Source organism: Balaenoptera acutorostrata, chromosome 4 (genome assembly GCF_949987535.1).
Source record: "Balaenoptera acutorostrata chromosome 4, mBalAcu1.1, whole genome shotgun sequence".
Lineage (NCBI taxonomy): Eukaryota > Metazoa > Chordata > Mammalia > Artiodactyla > Balaenopteridae > Balaenoptera > Balaenoptera acutorostrata.
Genome location: NC_080067.1, coordinates 95,767,994 through 95,774,743, shown reverse-complemented (window position 1 = coordinate 95,774,743; position 6,750 = coordinate 95,767,994).

Genomic DNA, 6,750 nt, shown 5'->3' with positions numbered 1-6,750 from the left:
TAGGACACCACAAAACTCCTAGAAGAGAACATAGGCAAAACATTCTCTGACATAAACTGTAGCAATGTTTTCTTAGCTCAGTCTCGTAAGGCAAAAGAAATAAAACCGAAAATAAACAAATGGGACCTAATCAAACTTATAAGCTTTTGCACAGCAAAGAAAACAATGAACAAAACAAAAAAACAACTCACAGAATGGGAGAAAATATCTGCAAATGATGTGACCAAACAAGGGCTTAATTTCCAAACTATACAAACAGCTCATACAACTCAATAACAAAAAAACAAACAATCCAATAAAAACATAGGCAGAAGAGCTAAATGGGCATTTCTCTAAAGAAGACATAAAGATAGCTAATAGGCACATGAAAAGATGCTCAACATCACTAATTATCAGAGAAATGCAAATCAAAACTATGAGCCATCACCTCACACTGGTCAGAATGGCCATCATTAAAAAGTCCACAAGTAATAAATGCTGGAGAGGGTGTGAAGAAAAAGGAACCCTCCTACACTGTTGGTGGGAATGTAAATTGGTGCAGCCACTATGGAGAACAGTATGGAGGTTCCTTAAAGAACTAAAAATAGAGCTACCCTATGATCTAGCAATCTCCCCCTGGACATATATCCAGAGAAAACTCTAATTTGAAAAGATACATGCATCCCAATGTTTTACAATAGCCAAGCAACCTAAGTGTCCTTTAACAGATGAATGGATAAAGAAAATGTGGTACACACACACACACACACACACACACACACACACAATGGAATACTACTCAGCCATAAAAAATAAATAAATAATGCCATTTGCGGCAACATGGATGGCCTAGATATGATCATACTAAGTGAGGTCAGTCAGAGAAAGACAAATATCATATGATATCATATGTGGAATCTAAAATATGATACAAATGGACTTATTTACAAAACAGTAACAGACTTACAGACATAGAAGAACTTATGGTTACCAAAGGGGAAGGCGGGGAGGGATAAATTAGGAGTTTGGGATTAACAGATACAAACCACTATATATAAACTAAATAAACAAGGTCCTACTGTATAACACAGGGAACTATAGTCAGTATCTTATAATAACCTATAATGCAAAAGAATCTGAAAAAGAATATATATAACTAAATCACTTTGCTGTACACCAGAAGCTAATACAACATTGTAAATCAACTATACTTCAAGAAAATAAATTTTTTAAAAAACCAAAAAAAAAAAAAAAAACCCATATGAATGCTGGGTCCTTGGGGAATTAGATAATGAAAAAAGTGCATTTAGTTGGGAGGAAAGATACTTCTTTTCACATTTATTTTATGAAGGGCTATTTGTGGCTCAATGTGCAAAAAAGCTGGGTTCTGAGAATTAAGGTACTTCTTCATTCATGATGATAATTATGTTTTCTCTAGGGTATTTTTGAAATGCTTAAACACAAGCATAAACAAAATAGCCCTCTTTGTATGACAGGAAGAAAGTCAATTAGCTACAAAACGCTAAGCAGAGTAAGATTTATTATAAGACTTCAAAGTAAATTGCAGATTCAAAGGAACGCTTTTTTTTTTTTTTTTAAGTTAAGAAGTGGATTTATTTAGAAACACACTCCACAGAGTGTGGGCCCTCTCAGGTGAGAAAGGCACCAGGGTATGGGTTTGTCAGTTTTTAAAGGAGTGGGTAACTTCATACGCTAATGAGTGGGAGGAGTATTCAGCTATTTCAGGAAGGGGCAGGGATTTCCAGGAATTGGGCCACCGCCCACTTTTTGAACTTTATGGTCAGTATTGGAACCGTCATGGCGCCTCTGGGTGTGTCATTTAGCTTGCTGATATGAGTGTATACTGAGGCTCAAGGTCTAGTGGAAGTCTACTTGTCTGCCATCTTGGACTCACTTGGTTCTAATCAGTTTATGTTGTGTCCTTGGACTGTGTCATTCTTTCAAAGGTTGTGCCCTGCCTCCTCCCCTCCTGTTTCATTCCCCCCTCAGAGATTTTACTCCCATATTCTTATGGGAAGCAGAAGGGCGATGGTCTGTCTTCTGTAACTGCTTCAAGGCTGAGTAGCAGCATCGACCCTGCCTGTCAGGGAATAAAACTCTCTGGATGCCTGATCTAGGGGCCCTAGGGGCAGGACACCTCCTTGTTTTAAGTTGGATAGCATGGAATCCTCACATAGCCATCATCTTGGTGTGGAAAAACTGTTTCCCTAGCCTTTCTATGAATCTCCTTGATGATGAAGCACTTTTTGTAACAGCTTCAGACTACAAAAATATCTATAAATGACAAAAGACTTAAAAGGCATGGTAAAACATCTGATTACAGTGTAATCGATAAAGAAACTTGGTTATAATAACCAGAATTACGACTGATTACATTTAACTTAACATACCAAATAATCCTAGTTAAATATTTCTCTTTAACATACCTCAGGGGCCCTCTGAAGTACCCCAAAGTTAGCTGGAAATCAAAAGAAACAATTAAAATTTGGTATTTGGGAAGTTTGTCAAAAAGTTTTAAAACACTTGGTCAAATAAGATCATAGGTCACTGTGAGACAATACTTATTTTTTAACCAAGTTACAAAAGAGCTCAAAAGCAAATACAAGTCACTTAAAGTCAAAGAAACTCACATAATCTGTTGTCAAAAGAAGCATTTCAAGAATACTTTGGAGGGAGAAACCAAATCCAGTCTTGTTCTAGCCCATTCCTAACAAAATCCATCTACCAACTAAATTCAATCCAACCTTACAAAATCCTGATCATACATAACTCTTTTCAGTATTTTTCATTCTTTACAACTTCTTTTACTAAAAACATGTATTTTACTTTTCTTAAAAGTTTTTTCACATTGAGTTACCTTTCTTGTTGACAGATTTGTAACAGAATAAGGTCTTATTTGACCTCTGATAAACCTAGGTACAACAGAAGTATTATGTTTAATGTTGATGACTCTAGAAACATGTCTATATTAATCAAACCAACAAGCTTAAGCCACCTTCAATGCCAGATATCAGTTTCCAGATGACATGAACCTGAAAATTCATTCTGGCCAGATTGTTTTTTATTTCTGAGTATTTATATAAGCACTTAATTTTTTTTTAATGCCAATTAAGTAGAGCTCTCTTATGAATTCATTTTTGGCAATATCATATACCTACAACACACATATACATATGAACATACAACAAACACAGAGGCCTCTTAGTTCCCATTCAGAATTTCAGCCCTCAGTCAGGTACAACATAAAAGCCATCAGTTACAAGGGGTTGGATTCAAATTGGGCTTCTAGCAGATGGAACAAATCAAGGTCACCTACCTAGATGGCTAAACCCTTTTTACTAGTGTTTACAGAAAAGACACTTAAGATTTCTATTTATCCTTGACAAGTCACGTTCTAAATCACTTTACCATCTTTTTAAAATTTGCCTTTAAAAAGACAGCAGAGATAAGGGTTCCAGAGAAGACCAGATAGGACATTTGCACCTCAAAGAACCCATGCTTTTTTAATTTTTACAATGTTTCCTCTCAACTTATGGATTACAGAGGCATTCGATTTCAAGTACTTATCAGGCTCATTATCGGTATTATAAAAATAAAATAAACTATCTACCTTTTAAAGGCATAGGTCATATTTTTTTGTTCATCTTAATTATTTCTTCAAAATTTATTATCTTGAGTGTAAACTCAGTGAATGCTAAAAATATACAATCAGTTTCTTAACTCAAAATATTTATCATTACAGGTAACATGCATTTAATATTTTTTGGAGATCATTGAGAGAGCCAAGGCCAAGTGACTGAAACAAATAGAATCTTACAATCTAAATGAGCAATTGTCAAATTAGGCAGCTTGGGAAGGAAGATAATATCAAAAGGGCTCTGTGGTTTGAAAAAATATTCAATATGCTTAACATACGTATTATTTATTCTCTCAAATTACAGAAAGCAAACCTCAAAATTCTTGGCTTATGAGAATATGCAAACAAAAAAGTACATACTCTATTAATTGTAAAACTGTAAGCACTGTATTTTGTCAATGATGTAACAGATAATTCAATTTAGACTGTTATGCCCAGTATATCATAGTATTAACAAAATGTTCAATAGTCTCCTATTAAAAAAGTAAAAGAAAATAACCACTTGGCAACCACCTGAGTAATAACTGATTCAAGCGAGAATCATCAATGGACACTAAAGCTAGTAGGCAAAAGTTAGAAGAAACAGGATATTTGCAGTATCTTCCCACAAGTTACTTATTATTTCCAGAAGGAAAAATAGTAATGCTACATTGAAGGCACTACTTTGTGTGTCTTATTGTGTGCAGATAGGTAAATATATTATGATGTTGAAAGCCAGGGTATTTCTATATACTTGTTTAAAGCAAAAACCACAACATTGCTTTGGGGGTCAATAATGTACATACTTATACATGTCAACCACAGCACAAAGGATGAGGATAAGAGAATCCACACAGTGGTCAGGTTTCTACATTTTATGTTAAGTAGTACAATATTAACTCCAAGTGGACTGTGAAAGTTAAGGACTTACTTGTCAAAACAGGTAAAAAAGCAAGACCCAACTACATACTGTCTACAAGTCATGCATTTTATAAGACACAGGTTAAAAGTGGATTAAAAAAAAACGATATACCAGACCAACAGAAAACATAAAAAGGCTATATTAATATCAAATAAAATAGATGTGAAGACAAAGATTACCAAAGATAAAGTGATACATTTCTTAATGATAAAAGGGTCAAATTAATCAGTAAGATATAACATTTAATAGCAAAGTTTCAACTGCTTTTGTAAATAAAATTTTATCAGAACACAGCCATGCCCATTTATTTACGTACTGTGGATGGCTACTTTCATGCTACAATTGCAGAGTTAAGTAGTTGTAAGAGAGACCGTATGTCTCACGAAACCTAAAATATTTCGAAACCTAAAATATTTACTACCTGACCCTTTACAGAAAATGTATGCTGATTTCTGCAAAGGAATTAAGTCACACACGGGACATGTGTTTTATCCAACAGTAGGCAAGTCAAAAGCAAAGTAGTAAATACGATTCATTAACTATTTGAAAAGAGGAAAAGAAAAAAATCAAAGTAAAATAGGGTTATGCATTTCAGTGACTATACCTTGATTAGAGGTACCTATAACATATAAGAATGAGCCTCAAGTAGAAGTTGAAATTCAGTTACATTTTCATTTAACTAACAGTCCTAACTCAAGATAGAACCTCACTATATCTTTAACATAAATAACTAGTTTTTGCAACATATAATAAAGAAAACTAAAAGGGCACTAATCTGACAATTTTCCCCCAAAACACAGCATTAAGTTTTTTTTTTTTTTTTAATTTGGAAATACCTGTCATTAATGGTATACTGTGTAGTATTTTTTTTTTTAATTTTTTTCCCCCCTACTTTATTTATTTATTTATTTATTTATTTTGGCTGTGTTGGGTCTTCGGTTCGTGCGAGGGCTTTCTCCAGTTGCGGCAAGCGGGGGCCACTCTTCATTGCAGTGCGGGGACCGCTCTTCATCGCGGTGCGCGGGCCTTTCACTATCGCGGCCCCTCCCGTTGCGGGGCACAGGCTCCAGACGCGCAGGCTCAGTAGTTGTGGCTCACGGGCCCAGCTGCTCCGCGGCATGTGGGATCTTCCCAGACCAGGGCTCGAACCCGTGTCCCCTGCATTAGCAGGCAGATTCTCAACCACTGCGCCACCAGGGAAGCCCAGCATTAAGTTTTAATGAGCATTTTTTTTCTGCCCTGACATGAAACAGATGACAGTTTAGTATAACTCCAATCAGCCATGGAAACTCTATTTGTTCAAGTAGCAAGTGTAAACAGTATAAGGAAGTGTGTTAATGTACACTTGGATTCAAACTCTTTATAGCAAAATTCTTAGAGAATATGAACAATTCTAATATAATGATGCATTTACTTAGTTTTGTATTCCCCATTAAGAAATGGGAATACACACATAGAAATCATTTGTAAAACTCTGACAATGGTAGTGACTCAAACTTGCTTAAAATAAAATTTTTTACAAAAGAAGAAAAAATACACACATTTACACATGCACACTTGTTTTTCTGATCTGAGGTACACAGAACCAAAAAGCAAAAAAAAAAAAAAAAAAAAAAGGTAGCCAACACACTAAGGTTAAGAAAAACAACACAACAGGAACAATATGAAAGACGCTACGAGAGACAGAAAGACTATGAAAAAAGAGAAGTGAAGATGGATGACAGTACTCACCTTTAAAACTGAAATATGGCTTTTCTTCTTCAGGGAGAAGAGATTAACAGGTTAAAACTACTATATTAAAGAAAGGCTGAAAAACATATGGAGTCTCTGCCTATATAGGTCTTTAAGAATAGGCAAACTGAGTGGCTTAAATAAATGCATACTTGCAAGAATGGCTAGATCTGCACTGCCCAGTAGGATGGCGATTAAAGTTAAAATTAAATAAAATTAAAAATTCAATTATTCCACTGCACTAGACACATTTTAAGTGCTCAGCAGCCACATGTGGCTAAAGGCTATGGTACTGGACAGTGTAGATATAGAACATTTCCATCACCACAAAAAGTTCAACTGGGCAGCCCTTGGCTAAGCTCAGTGTCTTGAGATGTCTAAACTGTAAAGTTAGCTTGATTTTCCCTAGAACTTTTTGGTTCATTTATGTATTTATTTTATAGAATTTTTTGGTTTTTATCTTACAGGGCCTTTTGTTCTT